We start from the raw sequence: 5,593 nt of genomic DNA on the forward strand, positions 1-5,593 counted from the left end.
GTCTGCATGCGTGCCGGGGTTACGGCGGGACGAAGGAGTGGGATGGAGAGGTTGTGGCCAATGCGGCAAAAGAGTAGCTGGGTCGTTTGCATGCAGGGCTGCTAGTGATGGTTCGGCTCCCAACCATAATTACCGGATCGATTCACCTTGTAATTCCTTAAGCCAATCAACGCCTGCCTAAAACCTGCTGCATCAGGAGATTTGCTACTAATCCGGAATGGAGGGAGTACTTTAAATGTCAAAATTCAATTTATAACAACTGTAAGCAATTTGCAAACGTATTCCTAGATTTTTATCAAATTATACCAGTTTAACAGTCTCACCTACTAACACTAAGTAAGCCCACAATAAATAAATTATGAACGAAAGGCATACAATTCTTCAATTCCTGTGTAATGATTTTGTTTTCCACTTATTCCTGTGGGTACTTTCTTGTTGCCTCTTTCTTTTCTTTCGTTAATTTGAGATATGCATCTTTCCTTTCTATTTCATCACACAACGGTATGGTTTAGTTCTCTCCTTTCTTTACTAAGGCATGTGGCATGCTATGTTTCAGTTCTCCGATAGATCATTTAGCTCAGTTTCATTTGGAGCGACGAGCAGCTTGATACGTTCGTGCCTGCATATTTGTGAACTCAGTATCGCACGTGATGCTCACCTTCAAGTAAGGGATACACAGGCATTATGCTAAACAGCGCATATGTAGTTCCTAATTGACAAATAAAAAAGATTGAATGTTAACGTTTATTAAAACTAGTAAGGTCAAATTTTATCTACAATCTCGATTATGTGTAGAGTATGCAAAATGTTTCACAATAAAACGACTACTTCCATTGAGTTCAAGTTGGCAGTCAACGTAGGTCCTCTGAAGTCGCTTGGAGATGTATACATCTGTGACGCAGCCTGAGACTATGGCAACAGGCTGCCTGGATGATGAACTCACCCGACAATCTTCCTCGCACGATTCAAAACAATCAAAGGTGGACACAGAAGGATCATAACAAATCACAGACGGAGGAAGACGGGCAGGATATTCCCTGTACGAGAGAGCCTGCGAGGAACAGATACAAATATTCATTCCCCTCCACTACCCACTCGAATCATCGATCGACAAAATAAACAGTTCCAAGAAGCTGAGCGAACAATGTGAATAGATATAGGAAGGTTGGGTAAGCGGGTTGCCCACTGAGATGGGCAGGCCGACCAGATTTCCTTCCTTGTTGGTTTGACTACAGCCGAATCTGGACGAGGACGAGGGTACAAAGAACCCAGGCCTGGTACAATGCAGCCTTGTTGTTCGTGGTTTCAATCAACGATAAATGAAAGATAAAAGTTACTAAGCATTGTCTGACACCTCACTCAAAATTCAGCACATCAGATTTATCTTTAGTAACTTTTATCTTTCATTTATCGTTGATTGAAACCACGAACAACAAGGCTGCATTGTACCAGGGCCTGGGTTCTTTGTACCCTCGTCCTGCTTGCCAGATTCGGCTGTAGTCAAACCAACAAGGAAGGAAATCTGGTCGGCCTGCCCATCTCAGTGGGCAACCCGCTTACCAACCTTCCTATATCTATTCACATTGTTCGCTCAGCTTCTTGGAACTGTTTATTTTGTCGATCGATATTCGAGTGGGTAGTGGAGGGGAATGAATATTTTGTATCTGTTCCTCGCAGGCTCTCTCGTACAGGAATATCCTGCCCGTCTTCCTCCGTCTGTGATTTGTTATGATCCTTCTGTGTCCACCTTTGATTGTTTTGAATCGTGCGAGGAAGATTGTCGGGTGGTTCATCATCCAGGCAGCCTGTTGCCATAGTCTCAGGCTGCGTCACAGATGTATACATCTCCAAGCGACTTCAGGGACCTACGTTGACTGCCAACTTGAACTCAATGGAAGTAGTCGTTTTATTGTGAAACATTTTGCATACTCTACACATAATCGAGATTGTAGATAAAATTTGACCTTACTAGTTTTAATAAACGTTAACATTCAATCTTTTTTATTTGTCAATTAGGAACTACATATGCGCTGTTTAGCATAATGCCTGTGTATCCCTTTGAAGGTGAGCATCAGTTCCGTGCGATACTGAATTTACAAATATGCAGGCACGAACGTATCCAGCTGCTCGTCGCTCAAATGAAACTGAGCTAAAGATCTATCGGAGAACTGAAACATAGCATGCCACATGCCTTAGTAAAAGAAAGAGAGAGAACTAAACCATACCGTTGTGTGATGAAATAGAAAGGAAAGATGCATATCTCAAATTAACGAAAGAAAAGAAAGAGGCAACAAAAAAGTACCCACAGGAATAAGTGGAAAACAAAATCATTACACAGGAATTGAAGAATTGTATGCCTTTCGTTCATAATTTATTTATTGTGGGCTTACTTAGTGTTAGTAGGTGATACTGTTAAACTAAGTATAATTTGATAAAAATCTAGGAATACGTTTTAAAATTGCTTACAGTTGTTATAAATTGAATTTTGACATTTAAAGTACTCCCTCCATTCCGGATTAATAGGCAAATCTCCTGATGCAGCAGGTTTTAGGCAGGCGTTGATTGGCTTAAAATTACAAGGTGAATCGATCCGGTAATTATGGTTAGGAGCCGAACCATCACTAGCAGCCCTGCATGCAAACGACCCAGCTACTCTTTTGCGCATGCATTGGCCAAACCTCTCCATCCCACTCCTTCGTCCCGCCCGTAACTCCCCCTGGCACGCATGCAAACGAACCAGGTTGTTGGAAGCGAGTAATTCCCTTCCGCGCATGCAAACGAACCACACTATTGGGGAGATTACAGGGGATTTAATTTCGGTTTTGCCTAACAAAACGATTCCTCTCCAAACGGGATATTTGCCTATTAATCCGGTATGGAGGGAGTATTCGGTAATCATGAATGGAGATATTTTTACACTATGCATTTTATTTTACTTTGAAATTCTAAAAACTTAGTTAACCATATTATTGGACTTTGATTTTACTGTTGAGAAAAACAAAAAAACCCAATTGATGAACACAATCTATACCTAATAATAAAGAAAATAAGGCTTCTTGTTGGTCCTTCTGATTTTGCCCTTGCTTCTCCCCAAAATTACATGGACTGCCATCCCGAAGTGAAAAAACGTTTCGTTGTGTTTCCTTTTGTTCGGGTCCGTCCTCCTTGTGTTAAACGATTCGATCCGTCTGTCGCACAAACGAACTCGCGCGAGCCGATCAGACCGTCGCCTGGTTGGTTGGCCTGGTCCAGCAGCCCAACGAGTGCTTCCACTCCAGCGATAGAAAGGCCGGCCCAGGTCAATATCCCGGTGTGCCGATCGATCGAGAAGAACCAGGTCCCCGACTTGGATTCACGTGAGCGCAAAGGAAAAGTCCAGCTGGATATCTGAGCATAGACCGTGTCATACTCGATTCTGCTCGGCACCCCCTATATAAAACATACCAGCTACGGTGTTTCCAGAGAAACAACACGCCGACTTAGCCGTCTCTTCTCGACATTGCCGTCTCGCCGTTCTGCGGCTTCCGACCCGCCGGAAATACACACGATTTCGCTCTATATGCTCAATATTGCTGTTCGCTCGAACTCCTTGCGCTCATATCTCACAGGCAACGAGGCAGCTGTGAGCCTGTGGAGTCGTTGGAAATTTATTCTGGTTCTTTGGAGGTAGCTAAGGACGGCCTTGATGGAAGGTGCTAGCTAGATTATTCAGCAGGTGCTGCGGCGGCGTTGTGCGACAGAGAAGGGGAGAGAAGGACGTGGCGTGAGAGGTCGCCTGATGTGCCATCGGCGCATCGCTATCCGGATATATATTCTCCCGTAATGGTTTGCTCCGATCTGGCAAAAAAATACTACTCCCTCCGTCCATTAATAGATGTCCAATGGTTCGTAAGATGAATCCTCTGGCTTTCGTCCGTCCTGGCCATGAGTTTGGCCCAGACCGCCCCGTCCAATATAAAGTGCTGCTCAATCCAAACCCAGATTTTGACATTGAGGCACATCACGATTCACTTCAGGGGATTACTTTGAGCGACGAGCGGTGGCAGTAACCCAGTAACCACAGCTCGGCGAAGGGAGGAGTTCAGGCGATGCACGGCGACACGCTCACCGGATGAGTTCTGTAGACCGGCTTGCTGCAGAGGAAAACTCGAAGCGCGGCCACGTCAAAAACTACCCAATACTTACTGTGACCTAACGCCCGCCCATCGATCCAAGAAGCAACGGAGCTGTTGGTAGGTGCGTAGCCTCGGCCTCACCGGGAAATCGTGCCAAACTCCCAACTTAGCCTGGAAATCGATACGACAGCTTGAAGCCTATGGGTCGATACGGCAACAGTTGCAACAGCCGATCCATGCCGGACTACGCTGCCGCAACGGCCGATCCATGCCGGACTACCGCATTTTGTCAAACTCCAACTCGAGATGGAAGACAACATTGTGCTACTGCAGTATGCGACCATCTTGCCGATCTTGACGAAACGCCGCCGTCGTACTGTAAGTCTGCCGCCATCATGTCGATCTTGCCGGAACCCGCCGTCTCACAGCCTGAAAACCGGGCAGGTTAGTGGAGCGTGCTGCGCCTTCGTTGTTTCCTCGGGAGGAGAACATGAGTACCCAGACCTTTGGTGTAGACCGAGTTTAGTACTTGCACTGCCTTTGTTCTTCTAAATTCATAAAACAGGTTCAGTACTTGCACTCCGCAGGACCCAACTCAGTGCTAGCTAGCTCATGATTTTCGGCTGATGTGAATATCTAGAGTCGGTGATATCAAGTGAACGACTTTGGTTATTCTTAATGGTCTGCTAGGTGCCCAAAGTAAGGAGTACATTTTAAAGGTATACTTAAGTACTCCTACTTAACTGAAGATGGTCTTCTATTCTGATTCAGCTGATCGGAACGAAGATGGCAGGTCGGCCAAGAGCATTGCCGCAATCGCCACGGCATGCGTCGGAACTCGGAAGGACAGCTTGCAACAAGAGGGCAGGAGTTTCAAGGCGCTTTGGCCGTCCGATGGAGTATATTTCAAAGAATATCAATTATTCTAGCTAGGTTTACCTATCAATCAGGGAGCGTATGTCCTTATTTGCGTATATTCTTAGCTAAGCTTATGGATTGATTTCTCAAAGCTATGTCCTATTAACTTAAAAAGGTGGATGCATTGTGTTGTGCCCTATGGTAGGTGTTATACTACCGATGGAGCTGATGCATCGTGAATTGGGATGTTGGAGTGATATTTTTGGTCGACATCAATATCACAATAAAGCAAAGGTATATCTTCAGAATTTTCATTATTAAAAAAATTGGGCATTTAATTTTTTTAGTGGACAATATATATTTGTTTCTGAATTGAATTACAAATATTGCAAACTAAATGCAAATTATTAGTTTCATGTCACCTCTAGAAATAAACCTAGCTGCGTGAGTTTTGACTCCAATCTCAAGTTTCCCGCTCGATTAGATGATGGAGTGTGAGCATACGAAATGGTATAATAGCGGTCTTGTCCTTCACAGTATATCCGTTTTGTGTGAGGTGGAGGTGATTTGGCGGTTGAGACGCCAGTGGAGGTAAATCTAATAAAAAACAAATATTACGA

The 5,593-nt window shown here is 44.5% G+C and overlaps 1 non-coding gene across 1 annotated transcript; it reads left to right on the top strand.

Annotated features, from left to right (window-relative positions):
- The first annotated feature begins 1,491 nt into the window (after positions 1-1,491).
- LOC124681949 lies at positions 1,492-1,576 on the top strand. The gene has a single exon (XR_006996090.1). It is a non-coding gene; the product is annotated as a small nucleolar RNA snoR109 (small nucleolar RNA).
- Positions 1,577-5,593: the final 4,017 nt, after the last annotated feature.

The sequence above is a fragment of the Lolium rigidum genome, unplaced genomic scaffold, assembly GCF_022539505.1.
Source record: "Lolium rigidum isolate FL_2022 unplaced genomic scaffold, APGP_CSIRO_Lrig_0.1 contig_62152_1, whole genome shotgun sequence".
NCBI classification, from domain to species: domain Eukaryota; kingdom Viridiplantae; phylum Streptophyta; class Magnoliopsida; order Poales; family Poaceae; genus Lolium; species Lolium rigidum.